We start from the raw sequence: 22,992 nt of genomic DNA, 5'->3' as shown, positions 1-22,992 counted from the left end.
ACAAACAAACCTCACAAACCTTGCTGTAAATCCTGTAGATTCCCATGAGAATTGTCCTTACCTAGGAAATATACTCTTACTGTGTGAAACAAGGTGGTAGGGGAATTTAAATTCAAAGTTTTTTTTTAAAAAATAAGACATCAAAATTTGTGAATTGACCTTTAATTACTAAACAGTAATTCTCTTAAAAAGATTATTTGTGTCAAAATATTTAGGGAGAAAGTGTCCTCCACAATGAAAGAATGTATTGAGTTTACACTTCTCTGTTTTAATACTTTCCACAATGTCTTTGCACGTGAAGCACTGAAACACAGAAAAAAATCTGATTGAATACTTCAATGATTTCACATTTCTAAGTAGCTCAAAAATATAATATTCTTATTAACATGAGATAGTGAAAACTTCTTTTATTACGTAAGCCAAAAAGTTTGGGGATCAGAAAAGAATTGAGCAAATAGAAAAGTTAAGAAAACACGTTATTAGAAGCCCTTGCTAAGCGTTTTGGTTTCAGCAGTGGAGGGGGCCAAAATATTTTTACATAGTGATATAGATTGTGTTAATGTTTTTGCTACCTAAAGTGATTTTACAGAGCTTATTTGGCTCAGTATAATGCAGAACAAATTGAATGAAGACATGAAAATAAATTCCACCTCCAAATAAAAGAGTTTTCAAAGATAAACCATGAAGATGTAGCAGTGGGGGACGCTTTATAGTGCTTCAGCTTCACTAGAATTGAAGCCAAGAACCTGTGATTAATTGGAAATCAGGCAAGAGCTAAGAGGAGGACATAGAAGTAGGACATAGAAGTATTGTACTTTGTAACAGACAATATCATCCAAGGAATTGGTGATTTAACTCTATTCTTCTCCATACATCTTGTTGAGCAAATACAAGACCAAGAGGAAAATAACCTATTGAAATAATTTTGCATAGAATAACTTCACTGTTCCTGATATGGTATCTAAGGAGAGTCTTAAGAGAGAAGATAAAAGTTTTAAGAGAGAAGATAAAAGTGGAGTATTCTTAGGTTTCCTCTCAGCATCTTGTTAGCAAAATATATCTTTGAGGTTAGAAGTGATTGAACCAAAAAGTGGTGGAGTACTTATTTTTGTGGGCACTTTAGACACAAGAAAAATTCAAGGTAAAAGATAAAAGAAAAAATTATAGCTAAATATTTGTGATTATAGGTTCTTGGACTGGATTTTTGGAGACAAAGTTTTGCATTAGCGTTGGTCCTCATTAACATAGTTGTTGGATTTTCGTGGCAACCAAAAGAAAAGGGGAAGTTTAATGGACTCGCTTGAACAAGTAAACAGCATGATAGAAAATAATGGCAAATAATATTTAATGAATTATTTTGAACAATTACTTTGTGAGAACAAGGAAGGAAAGATATAATTCAAAATCACTTGACGTTATTAAAAGTATGAAAATGGAGTAGTGAGGAGATTGAGAGAAAACAGAGAGGACTGTTTTCTCTCCAGTGGAGTAATAGGTTCTTGATCTTGTTTCTTCCATTCTGTCTTCACAAGCTATCAAGTGTGACTCAGGACTGGAGTATCCAGTTCAGACAAAGCACTCGCAGAAGAAAATATTTGCAGAAGATATAGGTGATTTATATCCTTAGACAATCTTTTTAAACCTGGTCAAAATTCTCCCCTACCCCAAACTGCCCTCTTTGAACAGTTTGTTTGCTTTTCCAAAGACTGCCCTTCATTAACTGCTTAAAATTTTGAGAGGTCATATTCATACTCTCTAGAGATTGCTGTTCGGTTGTCATTTTTGTGTGGTTTTTTTTGTTGTTTCTTTTAATTGAATTTCAAAAGGTTGTGCAAGTGTGTTACAATTAAATATGTCCATCTAATTGTCTAATGCTCCTGGATCAGAGTCACTCCTTCTATCAGTGTCAACCAACTCTTTCTCCAAGATTGAGTTCAGATTTAGCACTTCCTTTATTACATATGTACATTGAGTATTCTAGCTGTACTTGCCCCTTGTTCCATTTTTCATTCATTCTAATTCTTTACTATTGTTCCTCTCTGGTTTCAATTTCCTGATAGTCATTCTGTTAAACTGCCTGTTAATACTTTGAAAGGTTTATGTACATTCCATGGAGTTTCACTCCCACATATACTTGAACTGATGTCAGCTTATATTTCCATAATTCATTCATCTGCAATAACAATTTGCAAGACTGGAGATGTGAAGCACTTAGACATGATTTTATTCTCGTTCATTTGGAAGATTAATCTTTAGTCAACAAGAAAATTTAAAAATGGCTTAGAATTTATTCCTAACTACCAGTTTTTATAAATGGCTTTGTACAATGGTGTATGATTATTTTATTTTACATAGGATAATTTTTTCTACTACCTATAAGTTTTGGAAAAAGAAGAAAACTAAAATTTACTACTTAGAGGAATATGACAGAAATAAAAGACAGATTTTATTTTTGTCACATCTCTCATCAGTACCCATATTCAAAACTTAAAGTCATATTTCTTACTATGTTAGACAGATAGGGAAAATATAAAACAACACATGATAAGGCAACTATTAGTGACTTTTTAAAATGTACCTTCTTATGTGATGAAATTTACTTTATTAGCTAATATTTGGGTTTGAAATATGGGAGGCTGATCTATTTAACACATTTCTGGAAGGCACCTACTGAACAGCACAAATGGTGGGGAGTACTATTTCTACACATTAATGAATGGTTGAACTTGTTTGCTATTGGTGCTGGGTACGTAAATCAACTCTATTGTAACTAGCTCCCTACACTTGAAAACCTTGTAATGTCACTATCATCTACTTGTCAAGTGTTATTTTGGCAAATGTGATTTTAAATAGTTTGAAAATGAATATACTTTCAGGAGATTAAATATAGGTTATCTTTGGTTTGAGAATGACAACATTATTTTATACTACAGAACCTAGTTTTACTGAAGTACCAGTGATTTGAAGCACTAAGGATCTTCTCAGTTAATGTTTTTCTAAATTATATTTGATCTTTAAATCAAGTATTCCTAGCCTTGGTAGGGCAATTATGGATCTATCATTTCAGAAACTATTTTTAGGCTGCACTGAAATCTTTCATTAATCATTAGGAGAGGGGTATTTAAAATAATCTTGTTCATTTGTAATTTTGTTCACTCATATGGGCTGGTCATCTGTAAATTGAAAGTTTGAATTACAGTACTTTCTCTCAGATTTTGTGATCTCATCTTTCATTTTAACTTGCCTTGCATTTCACAATTGAATTCTGCTAATTCTTGTAAGGAATTGGGGTCCTGAAATATTATAGGAAATGAGAAATTGAGATGTCTTCAATTATTTTCTTTTGGCATGTTGCATGGGCCTATGTGAGAAGTCTTGCCCTTGTTATCTGATGATACAGATAACTGGGAACTTGTATCCTCGGATCCGTGGGTCCTTCAGAAGAATAATAGCTTTTAGACATCATATCAGCAAAATTTGTGTATAATCAGTAAGAATGCTTCAGAAATATGGAGAAAACACTTTGGGACCAGCGAGTTAAAACAATAAACAGAGCATCAGAATAAAATCCCTTATAGATTAGCAGAAAACAATACTGTTATATTACCATGTGAATTCAGAAGATCACAAACACTTAGAACTTATCACAAGTTTATACCGAAGATATTGCATTGATACTTTTTATATTCTAATATATATCCTAAATCTAATTATTTATATTCCATTCTATTTATCAGAATAAATGTCAATATATTTGTCAAATTATCAATTCTATTAAGATTCACTCTGTGAAATTTAAAATCAGCACATATTTTATATTTATAAATATAAAATATATAAGTATATATAATATAAAAGTTGTTTTGCATTGTTGTGTTGTGGTTAGGGAATCAAAGGCAACTCTGTTTTAAAGTATTATTCCATTATCTCTACCTCAGTGTTTGGTAGAGTTAGACTTAAAGCTTTACCATTTGTAGATTTACAGCCTAGAGGCAAGAGGAAACACTGTGATTAAAACATTACCAATTTAAGGCCTAATATCGAGGAGAAACATGGACTTTTCCAGGAGCTATGGAAATATTTGGTGATAGAGAGTCAGTAGTGTAAGTTCCTGCCTGGTTGGATGCTAGACAGGCCAGGAGAGTAGGTAATCATGCATATGAAAATTTTTTCACCTTTTTGGCTTTAGCTACTTTTGAAATGATAAGTATAATAAACAATTATATTTTGACAAAATACCTTCCATTCTGAACAATTCTGTCTGAACTGTTCATCTCTCTACGATCCCTTGTAACTAAGATTAGTTTTGTTCCAGTAAGACAATCTATGCTGTCAGGGTAAGATATTTTGGTTGGTCTGTTCCTACAAGGAAGAAGGTTAAAGGTTCAGGTAGACATTTGTCCCAGCAAAACCTCGTTTGGGAAATGTTAAGCTGCAGAAGTTTAGAAGTAGCTCTCAAGCAAGGCTTACTTTGAATCCATTAGCTCTACAAAGCTAACTCAGTTGATAAAGAAGTACTTGAAAAGCCATCACCTTTGGACTTAGCTGTAAAGGCTTCAAAGTATGATCAAATTTGAAATGAAAATGACAAAATAGTCATTGACAAAAAATTGTAAATATGATCAATCAACCAAATGATATAAGCTTTTCCACTATACACAGAATTTTAGAGAAATAAGATCAATCGCATTTTAAGGAACAATAAGGGTTCCTTGTTACAAATAGGCAGCCATGGATATATGCCTGTATAAAGATTGCATCATTAAGTACTTAAATTTAGAGGGTACTACATGCTTCAGCAGCAGGTCTACCCAAATTACAATAATACAGAGATTAACATGGCACTTGCACAAGGATGATATGAAAATTTGTGAAGTATTCCATATATTTCATTCTTCTGATGCAAGAAATATAAAAACAGTTATTAAAAAGTTGATTACAAAAATACAAGTGTAACAATACATGTAATTCATAGAATTAAAGGTTAGTTTGACATTAGTGTATTAAATCTTCACCTTAGAAAGGTCTTTACATAGCATAACCTTTACAAAACTTGAAATTAGATAACATTGTCAATTTATCCCAAAGAAATAAAATAATATAAGGACCTAGGAAAAATGGAATCTTAAACTTCTTCTATATGGAATGCAATCTGAAAGGACACATTTATTAATGAAACTATACATTATATAAAAATGTAGAATTCAAAATATTATATCTAGGAGCGAATGAAATAGATTATGGATATTGTACAAACATAGATATATTTTTTCCCAAAAGCACTAGGAACATCTTTAGTTTCTATACTATTCATTTCAACAGATAAGTTAAAATTATTTCTGATTAAAAAAATCACAAACTCTGCAGAAATCATTATAGATGTATACAAAAAACTCTTGAATACATTTTGACATCAGAGTCAGGCAAATCACTTGGAAGAATACCATGGAATCCATGAATTTTTAAAGTAAGATATTGCTGTTGCTTTGTATTGTGAAAAAAATTATAGGGACACAAAGGATGGACTGGCATTTTTGAAATTTAAGAAACTTAACCAAACCATTACGACTTAGGAGAACAATTTGTACAGCCTTCCACAACTTCAAAGAGGTAGTGATACATACTTATCATTTTGGCAATATTAAATGCAGTTTCTTCCAAGCTGTTCTTCAAACCTGGTTTGATATATTGATTCAACAGAGTATCTTTTCTATTTCTATTCCCAGCAGCAACATGCAAGGCGGACAAGAGACCTTTAGTTTGGGGATTGGTATCTGCCACTCTGGTATTATTCCACATATAAGCACTGTGCAGGGGTGTCAGCCATTCAGAGTTATTGCATGAATATCTGCCTTGAGCTACCAACTCATGGACAATGTCTAAATGTCCACTCTAGGCTTCCATATGAAGAGGGGTATACTCATCCTCATCCCTACTATTCATCTGGGTGGCCTTTTGGGAAAGTAGTCTCCACACCATAGTAAACCGTTTAATTTCGACATCCCAAAGAAGAAATTTGCTTGGATCCTACTCCATTTTTTTCTTGAAATTGATACCATTCCTCACTTTTTCACCTTGTTCCTTGTCTGACCATTAGGACCCTTGCTGTCTTCATGTGCAGCTTATATTAGGAGCGAGAAAATAGGAAACAATGCCTTCTTTGTAAATGATTTGGGAAATACCATGTTATAGTGTAAGAGAACTCACTATTCAACATATGGGCTTTAAGAGCTTTCTAGTAGCTTTCTAATGTTGGTATCCAACATTAGAAAAAAATGTATAATGCAGTAGTAAAAGAAGTCCTTTGTATGACTACCTAAATTCTTGTTTTTTTTTAAAGACACTTGTTTTCATGTAAAAATAGGCCTGTCTATTGCCTTCAAGTGATTTTGATGATTGAAGATGCTTAATGAGAAGTCAAAATGTGTTAATAGTCCTTTACTATCAATTAAATTTCACTTTTTCTTCTTGGAAAATATAATGATCAAAGCAATAGTTCAGAATCAGCAAGCAATAGTTCAGAATCATGCTTCAAGTGCAAGTGAGTCACCAGTAAGTAATCCTGGATTCCATTTTCCACAAAGTTTTGTCACAGATACAATGTGCCTGCCTTCTGTAGCTGCTTTCCCAGCCTGGACCTATTCCTTCATTGTATAGGAAAAGTGTGATTCAACTGATTTCAGTCAGATCTGTTAGTAGAATTATCAAGTATTTAGATTCTTTTCAAATTAGTTGTGGGGCCTGAACTCTGGGCCTGGGCACTGTCCTTTAGCTCTTCAAATAAAGGCAAGCGCTCTACAACTTGAGCCACAGAACCATTTCTGGATTTTTCTGTTTATGTGGTGCTATTCTGGGAAATGGCAGAGCAGAAAGTGAAATGATGCAACTAAAAATATAAAAGCAAAATAAATTTGGATAATTATGGAGCAAACATATTGTCTATGGGAACCATGAAAGAGAAAGAGGAAAAGAGATACAGATGTGAAATGGCATAGCTAGCCACAAAATCCATGCTTCTAATCAATTTACAGAGCAAACAATTTTTGTATTTTTTAGAAGAGATGGAAATAGAATTTATGTATTTACTTGAAATTAGTAAATACATTTTTAGTCGCCTACGTAAAGAGACATAGCTTTGACCAAATTACAGACAAGAATCTTAATCCTTGGGCTGGGAAGGTGGTTCAGTGGTAGAGTGCTTGTCTTGCAGCTTACTACAGTGTGGAGAGTACTTTCCAAAAGGGCCACTTATATGAATACTAGGGATGAGGATGAGTATACCCCTCTTCATCGCGAAGCCTAGAGTGGACACCTAGACATTGCCCATGAGTTGGTATCTCAAGGCAGATATTCATGCAATAACTGTGAATGGCTGGACACTGCTGCACAGTGCTTATATGTGGAACATATTGCAACAGCACACACACACACACACACACACACACACACACACACACACACACACACACACACACACACATACATCATCAGATTTCTTCTTAAGTATTTTTTGTGTATGGTCTTAAGAAGAAATTTACATTACTAACTTGAATTTCTGACAGGACAATATCATCACTGTACATATTGATTCTATGCTCTCTGTTTTAAATTACTATCTAAGTATGTGCATTACATATGCACAGGAAAAATTAAGAGCCACACGGGTGGCTCAGGTCTTTAATCCTACCTAATCAGAAAGATGAAGTCTGATGACTGTGCTTTGAAACCAGACAAAAAAGAACATTAGATTCTGGTTTGAAAGTAACCAGCAAAAGCTAGAAATGGAGCTTTAGTATAAGCAGTAAAATGCTAGCATTGGGAAAACTAAAACAAAAACATAACAAATTCTGTGACAGAGCCAGGCCCTGAGTTCAAGCTCCAGTATTGGCACCAAACTAATGAATGATGAATGAATGAATGAACTAAAAATAAATTAAGTGGTCACATGTGGAGAGACAGGTAAAATGTAACAACCATGGTGATTGGATTACGTATTATTTTGTAATAAGTCAAATTATCATTTTTCCTAATCACTAATATTTTAATTGAACGTTTTTGTACAATAAACCATGAATTTGGCATTCATGTATATGTGTGTGTACATGTGCGCACGTGTGTGTGTGTGTGTGTGTGTGTGTGTGTGTGTGTGAGGTTGCAATGTTGCTTGCCAATGTGGACAGAGTGAGGCTGAAAAGAGCTATGTTGCAATATTGTTATTTATCAGTTTTCTGTCCTGTCATTTCAGTGGAACCACCCTTTTGTACATTTTATTTGTCAAATAATAACATCATCATAATCAAAGCATTTACACCATTAAGTTAGATAAAAGAGATCACTTTCAGCTCTTAGTATATGCTAGGAAAGAAGATACACATATAATTAGGTAGTAAGTTATTGCTGTAAGATGACTGTCAGTACAAAATATGTATTTGACCTCTTAAATTGGATATACTTTTAAGATATACTCATAGAGTAATTTTGACCAACTTGACCAAACAGGTATTACTCTCCAGTTATTCCTGTGAAACTCAAGGTGGATAAACTCTTTCCGAATTTCTGTTGAAAATAGCTTTCTTTGTAAGATTGTATCTATTCACACTAAGATAATAAACCCCGTATTTTTTAGGTTTGAATATCCCATCATATTGACTGAAAATAAGTATTGTGGATATGTTTGTTAGATATACATTGCAAAAACAAACAAAAAAGCATGTGTCACCTCCAGATTGTGGATGCATTTGAAGTTGTATTATACATACAAAGGTTTCTTCATTAATAGTACTTTTGTGGGAGTAACTATCACAACGTTAAGAAATAAGGCTTTTTGAATATCTTTTCCAATATAAATAACATCCCAGAGTGAATCTTGCAATTTCTGAAAACCCTTTGAATATTTTAGTGTTATTTCAGTTCATTGACTATACAGCTAAAGACATTTCTGAAATAAACATTGTTAAAATCTGAAAATGTAAGTGGGTATACAGGCTTTTTATGCATCATTTTATGAAAAGCCAGTTTATGAAAATAAAAGATATAGATTAAAAAATGGAAGTGAATTGGGTGAGCTACTTATTAGTATAAATTTATTTTCTATTAGCAAAGTCCTTTGAATGTATATGATGAAGTTAAATTATGTCCTTCGTGACACTATGCTTCAGTTATTTTTAGAATCTTTGTAGTTATAAGAGTGAATTTGTAGTATAAATAAATGTCTTTGAAAATGATGAGGATTAATCTTGTGTTTTGTTTCCTACTCCCAAGAAAATGAGTTATTTTCAAGTGTTAACAGTTTACAATTGAATCTTCAGTATCATAAGAAATTTTGAACAAATATAGTAGTATTGATGTCTTTTTTTGGGGGGTAGGGGAGTCTGGTAGTGGGGCCTGAACTCTGGGCGTGGGCGCTGTCCCTCAGCTCTTCAGTTCAAGGCTAGCGCTCTTCCACTTGAGCCACAGCACCACTTGCTGTTTTTTTTTCTTTTTGCTTATGTGGTGCTGAGGAATCGAACCCAGGGCTTCATGCATGCAAGGCAAGCGCTCTACCACTGAGCCACCTTCCCAGCCCTTAATGTCTTTTTAAACCAATTGTATTCACAAGTTGGAGAGGCTTTAATTCATGCTTAGGCCTTGTTGTCTATGATTTTCTATCCTCTCATTCCTAACATTAATAATAGGTCAGAGTGCATTTTTGGGTACATGAAAGGTAAATTATTTATCTGGGGTCAAAGGTGATTTTTATATCAGTCTTGCTTTAATAGCATTTTAAAGTAGTACCTTTGTCTCAAAATGTTGGGTATAAAAAGCAATCAAAGTACTTCTAATGGTAAACAACTTAGTTGAGCTACAATGTGGAAATGATTGGTCCATAAGACCTGCAGTCTGTTTCCATCAGGAATTGGGGAGGCCATTCTTTCAGTAAGACAGTGTTAAACAGAGTTAGGGTCCCCAGGCAGTGTAGTGTTGAGTGAAGGGATAGAATATGATTTCTGCTATTTTGACCTAGAAATCAAGAATGTTATACTTTAGCAGTTCCTTTCCCCAGGGAGGTATGCATTGATTCTGAACTTCGAGTTTTCATATTACAGTTCCCTATTTTCTAACAAAGATAAACTGAAATATCATGAGTGTACACAATAATTCTGGGAATTTTTCCTAGAATTTTAGTCATAAAATAGAATGAGGTTAATTGATACAGTTGGGGATGGACCTCAGGCTAACACTTACCATGTGTGCAATGTTATACTAGTAATTACAACTCTGAAGACTTCAATATCATCATCTGAGAATTAAAAATGTAAGTAGTTCCACTTTATGGAATTATTCTGAGGATTAAATTAGATACCATAGGTAGAGTACTTGGAAAAATAATCAATTAGCATTTGGCACATTCTACCTGTTATTTTATCATGTGGTGAATTCTAACAATTTTACTGTGATTTTTATTGTGTCTCTTTCTGATGTGCAATGTGATGTATTGATATTCAATGCATTGATCATTTTTCTGTCACTATGAGGAAAATACCTGCAAAGAAAATTTCTGAGGAGGAAACTATTATATTGACTCATGGTTTAAGAGAACACAGTTTAAGATCAGATGTCTCCATTTTAATTTTATTTTATTAATTATATTTAATTATATTTTAATTATATTTTTATTATCTTAACTAGTTGTACAAGGGAATTTCCATTCAATAAATCATGATTTAAGTGTAATGGATCTTTATATAACTTTTCCCTACACTTTTTTTCTTTTTTATTTATTTTTTATTTTATTTTATTTTTTTGTGAACATACTGTACAGAGGAGTTACAATTACATGGGCAAGATAATGAGTACATTTCTTATCAAGCATTGCAGCCTCCTCCTTTGTTTACCCTTCACATCCATTCCCAGCCTTCCCCACCCCCTCATCCAATACTCCACCCCACCAAAGTTGATTGAAATTAATAGCAATTATCCATTTTGTTAAAGTAGAGATGGTTTTACCAAACTAATTCTCACAATTCATCTTCCATTCAACAAGTAGTAACGTGTAACAATTCCCTTTGTTTTGCTCCTTATTAAATTTGTTTCCATTTTATTTTATAATGAAGGATGATTTCATAAATCTACTGTAGATGCAAAAATATGTCAATATATTCCTAACTGTATGCATTGATCTATACATACACATATATTACACAGGTTACAATGATAATTTATAACTTCTGTAACTATACAAATTACTGAATTATTAAAAACATCGACGGCTCATGCCTGGAATCCTGGTTACTCAGGAGGATGAGATCTGACGATCATGGTTTGAAGCCATCCTGGGCAGGAAAGTCCATGAGCCTCTTATCTCCAAACAACCAACAGAAAATCAGAATTGGAACTGTGGCTCAAAGTATTAGAGTGGTAACCTTGAGAGAAAAAGCTCAAGGACATCACCCAGGCTCTTAGTTCAAGAACTACAATCTACCCAAAAAATCTAATTTACACCTCTGTAAGTAGAGTATTTCCATCACCCAAATGCACATCCATGCTCATTTGCAAGGTAACTCTGTTTTGTCTCAAGTGCCACTAAACATTATCACTAAAGTAGCATTGGAACGTGGGTTCATTCTATCTCTCTAATGGATTTTTCTCCACTCAAATACTCAAGTATTACAATTGTTCTAATTATTTAAATCATAGCTTTTTTTTACCCCTAATACTAGAGTTTGAATTGAATGTTTTGTGCCCCTTAAATGGGTCTTACCACTTTGTCATGCCCCCAGCCCTAAGTTATCCTGATTATTTTTCAGGTAGAAACTGGCTTCCTACTTGTGTATGAACTTGGTCTCAGTGCTCTTTATGTTATTCTTCCTGGAATTTAGAATAACAGGTGCATGGCATTGTGTACAGAACTTTCTGTTCAGTCTGGGCTTTAGCCACTATCCTCCCAACAGTTCACTCCCATGGAGTCACGAATTTCATAAGCTTGTCATTGCTGATTTTTTTTAAATCTTTCATTTCCTGCAGGTTCTTGAGTACTGAATTAATTTTTGTTTTCTTGGGTTGTTTTGTTTCATTTGAATCTATGTGTTGTGTTGTTCCTCACTTTTCCTTTTGTTTCTTTCCCTCAAGTTATTACCTAAAGTGCTAAGAGACCAATTCTTCTTTTCAAGATAATCAGGGTGAACATTATTTATTCCAAGCAATTTCAGTATCTATGAATTGTATACACATGCTAAGAGCAGACTTTGACATACACAGAGAGATCATGAAATATATGAAGAAAATAAAACTACATATGAATGCCAGGAGGAGAATAAGCTATTATTAATTGTTTGACAGAGGTTTCTCTTCTAGTGAAAGAAATATATTGCTTGATGCAGGATTTCAAAAAATCATATTGCTAAGAGGAACCTAAACAATCATCTAATACTATAGACTTGAGAGTGATGAATTGACTTCCTGAATAATTTATTTTTGGGTCAAATAAAAGCAGGCTTCCAAAAAGAGAGTAGATTTTAGAGAAACATGATGAATTTTATGTAAATAGGTCCTTAGCTGATTTTGTTAATTTGTGAACTAATACAGGGAAATAAAGTACAGCAAGGTAAAAAAAAATAAATAACTTCACATTGAAATACTCATTTGTGTTTGTATATGTGTGCATGCATGTATGAATATGCACACGAACATGTGCATATGCTCATGCATGCATTCATCATTGTTGAGGCTTGATAGTCCCTGGGAACTATTCCTCAGCTTCTGTGCCCAAGGATAGTGGTCTACTACTTCAGCCACTGCTACAATTCTGTTGTGTGTTTTTTTTTTGAGATAATCGCTTGCATTTTCATGATTGAACATTGGTCTTCAGATCTCAGACTCTCGAGTAGCTAGCTAAGCTTATTCAGCCTCTGAGTAGCTAGTTAAAATTCTACCTATCCTCTGTGCTTCCCTGCTCTTTTATTCTTTTCCTGAGGTATTCACAAGCCTAAGTCATATATATGTCTACTTGCTTTAAAAATATTCTTACTGCTTGGCACCAGAGTATCACACGTGTACTCTTAATTACTTAGGAGGCTTGAGGACAGAACCCAGGCCAAAATTTAGTGGACTTATTTCTCAATCTATAGCTGGGTGAATTGGATAATTTCCACCATCCTGCACTATCTAGAAACTAAGATTGGAAGGACTGAGGATCCAGGCCAGTCAAGGTAGCAAGCTAGAAAAGTTGGTGAGCAACTCTGATGCCATTGATGATGGGAAGGCTAAAAGGACAGTTAAGGTGCATGTTCTTGTGGAAAGGGAACCACTATCCTAAAATTAACCACAGATATGATGCCGGCCTGCATGAACAATATACCCCAAGTTGAAATTCCCACATTTTCCACAACCAAAATAAGTATATACATTAACATCCAAAAACTTAATAAATCTGTTCTTTGTTCTAATATCAGCTTTGTCTGATTATCATATGATGTGACAGAAAATTTCTTCATTAAACTTATGATAATTTTAAAATACCTAGAAAATTCTTTCTCACTTATTTAGTGCAAATGAATGGCAAATTGCCTCATTTCTTACATATTTGACTACCACTATAAATTATTCATATATTTATTATTAATAGTAATATATTCTGATTTATTACTTTACTTTGTAACACTTTTTAAACTTTTTGCTTTTCTGCTGAAGTTGAAGCATTTAAATAGTATCATCAAAGTATATTCCTTGGATATTTAGGGGAGTTTTTTACAATATTTTTAACCAATGGCTTCTAAGAATTCTTAATTGGTATATTATTTGGTTTATTTTTAATTTCAAATTAACTTTATTGTAATGGTAATGTACACAGGGGTTACAGTTACATAAATGAGGTAATGAGTACATTTCTTCTGGAAGGAACATTGTTATATATTCCAACGATATTTTTGTACACTCAAAACAAGAACTGTTGATGCTTTTGCTGTTGCCATTGATCAATGGGTACTTTTGTTTTTTTTGTTCAAGCATTTTTTATTATAAAATTGATATACAGAGCGTTTACACTTAATTAAGTCAACTAAAGAGTATACTTCATTTTCTTTTCTTTTTTTTTGGGGGGGGGTCCGGTTGTGGGGTCTGAAGTCTGGGCCTGAGCCCTGTCCCTCAGCTCTTCAGCTCAAGGCTAGCGCTTGAGCCACTTGAGCCACAGCACCACTTCCGGCTTTTTTCTTTTTGCTTTTGTGGTGCTGAGGAATCGAACCCAGGGCTTCATGCTTACAAGGCAAGTGCTCTACAACTGAGCTACCTTCCCAGCCCCTACTTCATTTTATTTTCTAAATTTCAAATTTTGAGCTTAAATGTTTCCTTTTGTTTCTTTAGAGTAATTCTTTTATCAAAGTTTAGGATCTGTTAATTTAATTTTGCATGATTTTTACACATGTAAATTATTCAGACACATATATTTTGCTTTTATAGTATTTAACATGTGGCTATTTAAAAATTAATTTCTTAATTTTATATGGTTAGTGAATCTAAATACATTTATTTTCTTATAGTATAAAAACATTTGTCCAGGTACCAAATACTTACAGTATTTTCAAGAGCACATACTTTATTAAGAAAGGCTTCATTACTTGGTCACTTTTTGGAAGTACTTTTACTTGAATTAAAAAAAAAAACAACAACTTTGAGCTCGGCATGGTGATTTGTGAAATCCATTTTCTAGCTATGGTGGGAAGTGTAAATAGAGTTTATAATTCGGGAGAGACTGGGAAACTATGAGACCTTAGTATAAAACTATTCAGAGTGAAATGATATAGCCATCCCTAGCATTATATACAGCACCTCGCTATCATATTCTAAATCTTGAGTTAAAACACCAGTAATATCAATCATTAGTTAAAATAAAAGGACACATGTTTCAAAATGTTTATTATTTAAAACTTATTTGCAAAAGTTCTCGTCTTCTATTAATTTTCAATTTACTTAATCTATTAAAATCCAAGTATATTGTGACTATTTTATTTCTACTAAACTTTTAAATACTATGAGCAATATTATTATTTCATATATTAACATACTTTTACTGTTTGTGATAATTTCCTCCGTTTAATATGATAATATCAATATTGCAAATGTGTGTATGTGTGTGTGTGTGTGTGTGTGTGTGCTTTGTGTGTACTTTGTAATGCTTGGGAGTTCACACCGTTGCATCACATATGCAAAGCCAATGGTTTACCACTGAGCTATACTGTCTAGTTATAATCCAAATAGTGTTTTAAACCATGACTTTCATTCTTAGTATGCTTTTTCAAAATTATATATGATAACATGTGATCCATATTCTATCCACACTAGCAATTTTTATTGTAATTTAGAATATTTCCACTTCCAAACTCTTGTGTTTGTTATTGATAAAGGTTTTACTTTGCTTCTTTTCTCTCTTCATTCCTTTTCCCTTTAGAGTTCAACTATTCTCTCTCTTATTTCTTTGAAAATTATCATATTCCTATTACAACATGTATATACAACGCTTTAATTTCTATTTTAATTTTTCCCATTTCCACTGATTTTAGTACAAGCTATTAGATGGATTAAAAAGAAACTTGTCTCAGGACACTTTATTTTTCTCCTTCTCTTCTCTGAATTCTTTCTGGTTTTTGAAACACAATAGCAATCACATATAGCTCCTATGTGGTCCATCATTCTTTCTCCTCTCACTTTCCTCTGTTGTACAGCTCAAGTTGTTATCATTCAGCTTTGTTATGCTACAGTGTTATCTAAATCTTAACTAATTCCTGAGTTAATTTTAGTTGTTTCAAGTATTCTCTGAAGACATTTTTCTATATATAATATCTGGGGTGTTGTGTTTTTTGATGGTATAAAATATGAGTGACTATCAAACATCTAGATATCTCTGTAGAATATTGGTCCACCTGCTCAATAAACTCCTATGTAAATTCAAGGAATACAGGTCAGTCAGAACAATCTTGTAAAATGGTGTAGCTTCAACCTTCATACTAGCTTTGAATCTTTTTATCATGATTAGTAGTGAAGACAACATAGTTCTACTACAATAGCAGACACATAGAAGAATGTAACAGATTTGTTGAAAATAAATTCTCAGTTTTATGGTCAATAGATTTTGAAAACTATCCTATGACTTTATGAAATAAAAATAGAATCTTAAATGGGTGTATTGGCACTATTGTCTTTCGGGATTTACAAAATGATCTTAGACTACTACCTCAATCCTTTTTTTTGTTTCTTTTGTTTTGTTTTTTTTTTTTGTCACTCATGGGGCTGGAACTCTGGGCTCAGGCGCTGTCCTTGTGCTCTTCAGCTCAATGTGAGCACCCTACCACTTGAGCCACTGCAGCACTTCTGGATTTCTATTGGTTTATTAGAGATAAGAGGCTCATGGACTTTGCTGCCCACGCTGGCTTTAAACCATGATCCTTAGATCTCAGACTCCTGCCTAGCTAGGATTACAGGAGTGACCTACAGGCGCCTGGCCTACCTCAATCCTTACACAAAAATTTAAAATAAAAAAAGATTATCAAACAAAATGTGAGATGTAAAAACCTATAAGAGATAAATGTAAAAATTCATGATATTGTATCAGTAAAGGTTTCTAATGGAAATCATTAGTGGATAAAGAAAGGCAAGAATATACTGGATTATATCAAGTGATAGCCTTTCATAATTCAAAGGACACTATACTCATAATTCAAAGGACACTATAACCGAAGTGAAACATATCCAACAGATAGAGGGAACATATTTGTTAATGCTACAATGTGAATGCTACAATGATTCTGAATCTTAAGTATTTTTATATCTTCTAATTCCATATAATTTTTCCTGAATAGGATATTTCTTTAAAGGACATGTGTAAATTAATAGTCAATAGGAGGAGCATATGAAATAAGTTACTCTTTAGTATCTAAGAAAAAAGACAAAGAAATCCCACGAGTATGACCCTAACATAAAAAGATGACACAAAATAAAGTAATGCATTTGTGGAGAAATTGATAAACTCCTCATAATGATAGATTTTTATAATACTGCAATCATTTTAGCAAGCAAGTTTTCAAGTCTTAAAGGTCAAAAAGAATTGTATATTCATTACACTTCTATGAATGCATTAAAGAGAAGTAAAAAACGTGTTTCGAAAGGGAATTGTAGTTCATTGACAGTGCACTTGAAAATATGTGTGAGACCCTGGAAAAAATCCCCCAAAATCAAATTTTGAAAAGACACACTATAGAGGATGTACGTTGGACAAATTCCTGTAAGTGAATTTTATATCTATTTTAATGTCTGTTCTAAAATTTATAGCATTTCTATTTGAAGAAATGCAAGTTTGTGAAAATTAGGCTTTGAAAACCTATGAAGGTACGATTCACTTCCAAAGCACTAAAAGTATACAATAAAAGGAGATAATATATGGCAAGTGAATTACATGTGATCCTAAGTAGGGTGCCAGTGGCTCACACCTGTAATCCTATCTAATCAGGAGGCTGAGATCTGAGGATTGCAGTTCAAATCCAGCATGAGTAGGAAAGTTTCTGAGGCACTTATCTCTAATTAACCACCAGAAAACTGGAAGTGGTGCTGTGGCTCAAGAGGTAGAGCACAAGCTTTGAGCTGAAAAGTAAAGGGACAGTACCCAGGCATGGAGTTCTAGCCCCACTACCATCAAAAGAAAAAGAAAAAGAAAGAAAAAAAATATGATCTTAGCCACCAGTTCATTGCTAGAATAATTTCTGCTCTCTCAACATGGCCTTTTTTTCCCCAGTTAAATCCATGGTCTTATATATGACTTGCTTGGAACCAGAATTATTCTTCCATTCTACTTTTTACAAATTTGCATGATTAGCTACCATGATTTAGAGCTAGTAGAAGAAACAGAGTGGCCTCATCCTTCATGTTCCATTTAGGAGTAATGTTTTCTCTATGTCACTCCCATAGGTGTAAATACTGGCCTTGGCTTTATTGTTTCAAAGTTGTCTTATTTGCAGAGTCTTCTATAGTTTATTGAACCATTATACTTAAACACAGAACTTCTCTTTCTCCTATTCCTATTGTTTCTCCTTCTGTTAATTTATGTACACTTGGGTAATAATGCACAACACAAACACTGACAAAAAAATGTTTCTGAGAACCTTCTTCCCACTAAAAATTGGTCTTAATTTACAGAGCATTTAGGAAATTTGAACTTAATGTACTGCAGGATAATTTTTTTCATTTTTTTTAATTGTGAAAATGGTAGACAGAGGTATTAGAGTTACATAAGTAAGTTAGTGAGTACATTATCTAATGAACATTGTTACCTCCTCTTTTGTTTTTCCCTGCAATCCCTTTGCTCCCCACTGCCCCAAATCTCCCCTTTCATCCCCAACTAGTAAAGTTCATTTTCAACATAGTGTCTTGTTCATCTCATTGTAACAATAGGTCATACTGTGTACTTCTTTTAGTATTTTATTTCCCTTCCCCTCCCCACATGAGAAATTTGTATATGCAAGTTGGAGCTCACCGACCTCAAATACAGTGGAAACGGGTTATACCATGGAGGAAGAAAATAGAAGAGAAACAAAAAAATCATAATATATGGTAGATTGGTAGTTGGGGTGGATTTGCTAGGGCATGTTAGCTTGGTGAGGAGAGGAAGAAGTCTCGAGTCCCACCCAAACTGATAATGAAAAATGAGACAACCAATGGCTGAAGAATTTCAAGAACAAAGGCAGGGACTTATAGGTAACCTCTAGGGGCAGTGAGGGCAGCAAGGCTGGGCCTGTGGTTGTCATGCCTCTCTCGATGCCCTTGGAAGTGAGGGCCAGCTCTGTTGTGGGCTAGTACTGGCTCTTGCCTTGAAGCAGGCACCAGGCAGGAATTGTCAGCACAGCTTCAGCCTGCCCCAAGGAGGTGGCCTATGTGGGTGCTGTACCCTGGGCAGCTGCTAGGAGGCTATACTCAGCAGGGCAGAGGAAGCATGGCTGGTAGGCTCCGCTCCAGCCCAGCCAAGCTCAGGGCCACTTGGGAAGTTCCAGCTCTGGATCAGGACCAGGAACTGCTCCCCAGACAAGTAGGGCCTCTGGGGACCTGTGGAGTGGCCGCCACGTGTGGGTTGTGAACCTCCTTAGAATGGCCGAGGAGTCTCAATGGAGAGGTGCATCTGCTTCTGTGCCTCTCCCATCTTCGGGATTCCTGCTCTCCTCCTGCCTCCTGCCATGTCCAACTACAGGAGTCAATTTCTCCAATCCACTGAGAGGCCATCCCGGAGATGTTCACAGGGCTTTCCAGGCTGCTTCACCATGCATGCAGGGCTCACAGGGTGCCATCCTCCAGGCAAAGTTTACCACCATTTCAGCTTGGCCACCCCTGCCTAGACGACCACAAACTGCATTCTTACACATAAATCCAAGGGTACAGAAGGCCGTCCTGCATTCTAAGGCATCCTTTCCTTCCTCCTGCTCAGGTGTGGAGCAGCTGTGGAGCCAACTGCAACATCATGATTGATTATCTGAAAAGAAGAGGAAAAAAGCTTCATTGTTCCAGATACAACTGCCCCTGGGGTTCTCTGTGTACACTAGCCTTGTGCTTAGATAAGGATCCCCAAAGACCACCATGGAGCCAGTTCTCACGTGACCACATTAAAGTCATTTATTGCAAGGTCGAGCCTGGACTCACAACTGTCACCATTGCAGTGGGTCAGAGTTGAGATCCCCGACCCTTCTGTTAACTGGGTAATCTTATAACAATCTTATTGGCTAGCGAGTGCAGGCTAAGCAATAAGCAATAATTTGTGGAGGAGAAGGGGAAAAAAACAAATCGTTTAAATAGGGATACAGGTGGACTCATTGCAACAATGAGATGTACAAGTTCTTATGGAGAAAAACGAACTTTACAACTTTGGTGAGGGGAAGGGGGGAGGAGGATTCAATGGGGGGCGGGGGACAATGGGAAGGGATGGGAGGGGGAAACAAAGGGGAGGCTACAATGCTTGATAAGAAATGTACTCATTATCTTGCCCATGTAACTGTAACTCCTCTGTACAGTATTTTCACAATAAAAAAGTAAAAAAAACATTAAAAAATTAAAAATAATCTTGCAGAGCTTCTGCAGGGCAAATGACATAGCTAGCAAGATCAATAGAAAGCCCACGGATTGGGAGAAGATTTTTACTAGCCATACAATGGACAAGGGTCTCATATCTAAAATATACTTGGAACTCAAAAAATTAAACCACCCAACAACAAATCCTCAAAGAAACAACTGCCCAATAAGTAAGTGGGCGAAAGACTTAAAGAGAAGCTTCTATGAAGAAGAAAGAAGGATGGCCAATAGACACATGAAGAAATGTTCAACATCCCTAGCCATAAAAGAAATGCAAATCAAAACAACGTTGAGATATCACCTCACTCCAGTTAGAATGGCAAAAATCAAGAACTCTAACAACAACAGATGCTGGAGGGGATGTGGACAGAAAGGAGCCTTACTTCATTTTTGGTGGGATGTAAACTTGTTCAACCACTTTGGAAAGCAGTATGGAGGTTCCTCAAAAGACTCCACATAGAGCTCCCCAATGACCCAGCAATCCCACTTTTGGGCATTTACCCAAATGATCACAAACAAGGCCACACTAAAGCTACCAGCACAACTATGTTTATTGCAGCATTATTTACCATAGCTAAGATATGGAACCAACCCAGATGCCCCTCAGTAGATGAATGGATCAAGAAAATGTGGTATATATACACAATGGAATTCTATGCCTCCATCAGAAAGAATGACATTGCCCCATTTGTTAGGAAATGGAAAGGCTTGGAAAAAATTATATTAAGTGAAGTAAGCCAAGCCCAAAGAAACATAGGTCCCATGGTTTCCCTTATTTGCAATATCTAGTATAGGTATTAGTCAAGCGGAAAAAGTCAGAGAATGTGATGTTAGGAAAACGAAACCTCAAATATGTATTTTAATGTTTTTGTTTCTTTCATGCATGTGTTTCTAACGCATTTATAATATTATTTCTTTGTTGCTTTGTATGTCCCTCCCCCACAGTGTAACCCCCGCTTTCACTATATTTGATGTCAGTATAACATGTGGAGAATACGGGGACAAACAAGTCGTTTAAGGATTCAGGTGGACCTGTTGCAACAATGAGAAGTACAAAATGTCATGTCAAAACCAGCTTTACAATGTCGGTGGGGGGGGGGAGGGGGGGATGAATGGGTGGGGGGGAGGGGGGAGGCTGGGAAGGGAGGTGAAGGGTAAACAAAGGAGGAGGCTGCAATGCTTGGTAAGAAATGTATGCATTTTCCTGCCCATGTAATTGTAACCCCTCTGTACAGTATGTTCTCAAATAAAATAAAATTAAATTAAAAAAAAATAATCTGTAGCTTTAGGTACTTCCTGTCATCCGCTGATGGCTATTGCTAGGGGAGTTATGGGCAGAACTTTATTGTGACATTTCACGGTTTTTCCAGGAACCTGAGTTCTAACTTTCAGTAAAAGTCTACTTACAATGGGTACTTTCAGTAAAGGCCTTCACAATGGATAGTTTTGGAGTATTCGGTGTCTAAGTCCAGAATGCCTGTGCTTTGGCAAAGATCTCTCACTAGGGGTGTGTGTGTGTGTGTGTGTGTGTGTGTGTGTGTGTGTGTGTGTGTGTGTCTATGTGTGTGTGTGTCTGTGTGTGTCTGTGTGTGTTGTGTGAGAGAGTCAGACACAGCTGAGGTTTGGGGTAAAATTCTCCTTCCCTTCAGCATTGAGTTTTGGTATCTATTGTTTGTCCCACCTCCCCAATTTTGAGTTCTAAAGTTGTCCTTCGAAATACTTTTATCTTTTGATCTTCTTGATATTCAGATTCCTAAGGTCTGCTTGTGAAGTTCAACATTTGCTTCATGAAGGTGATGCCTTTCTTCCATCTTTTATAAAGCCCTTTGCTCTCTTTAAATGCAGTTTATACTGTGTTAGTGGTTTTACTTAGCCCAGACTGTGGGGGCCCAGGCTCTGACTGTTAATTCTGAGATTAGTTTAGGTGAATATGAGATACTATACTTTCAGTATATCAATGAAAGAAGTTCAGCATCTTTATTGAAACAATTTCCTGGCTGTAAATACAAACAAAAACATCCAGTGATATAAATGTACAATCTGTTGTTTTTAGTTAATTGTGCACCACTGTAATGAAAAAAAAATCTTTTTACTAACTGAAGTGAGTATTTGTAATGGGAAAAAAATCAAATGTTATAAATCTTAAAAATTGATCAAGTACCAGAGTAAAAGAAAGACACTAATCAGGAATGAAGTACAAATGTAAGTGTTTAATAAATAAATGAAATTTTTGAGATTCATATCCACATAGCAAATATGAAGGAAAATAAAGAGGAAAGTCACTGGGATCCTATCTTACACACCAGAATAGCTACACCACTCAAATAAATAAACTGCTGGAGAGGTAAATAAATCAGGAACTATATTTGGTTTTGTGGCATTGTAAACTAGTGCAACCCATAGGGATATCTTAATGGAAGTTTACACAATACCAAAAAGACATATATGTTGATGACCTTTACTGCAATTGGATACATATTGAAGGAATATAAATCAACATGAATATACATGTTCATGGCAGCAATATTCTATAGCAACCAAGCTGTGTAATCAACCTAGATACACCAGAAAGAGGGAATGAAGAAAATGTGCTATTCATAGCTATAAACATGTTCTGGTATATGAGAAGTGAATGTTTCTACTGTATCATTGCTAAATATTTTGAATATATACCTAATCCTAATTTCACTAAGTTTTGTGGCATTGTGTTTTTGCTTTAATGAGGAACATCCATATTGATTTTCAGACCAATTACAATAGGTTGAAGATTTCCTATAATATGTAGATATTAGATCAAAATTTAAATATATCAATGAACACATAGAGGACCATTATAGTTTATAATTTGAAGCAATTTTAGGAAGGCAACAGTTGGGGGAAAAGACGATGTTAGAAGCTTAAAAAATACACAGACAT

The 22,992-nt window shown here is 34.9% G+C and overlaps 1 pseudogene; it reads left to right on the top strand.

The window, feature by feature from the left end:
* Nucleotides 1-4,790: 4,790 nt before the first annotated feature.
* On the top strand, nucleotides 4,791-4,890 carry LOC122126480 (annotated as a pseudogene).
* Nucleotides 4,891-22,992: the final 18,102 nt, after the last annotated feature.

The sequence above is a fragment of the Dipodomys spectabilis genome, unplaced genomic scaffold (assembly GCF_019054845.1).
Source record: "Dipodomys spectabilis isolate Male_0828 unplaced genomic scaffold, ASM1905484v1 ptg000279l, whole genome shotgun sequence".
In the NCBI taxonomy this organism is placed as follows: domain Eukaryota; kingdom Metazoa; phylum Chordata; class Mammalia; order Rodentia; family Heteromyidae; genus Dipodomys; species Dipodomys spectabilis.
Note: the sequence above shows the minus strand (reverse complement) of the source record. Positions and strands in the feature narration are given on the sequence as shown.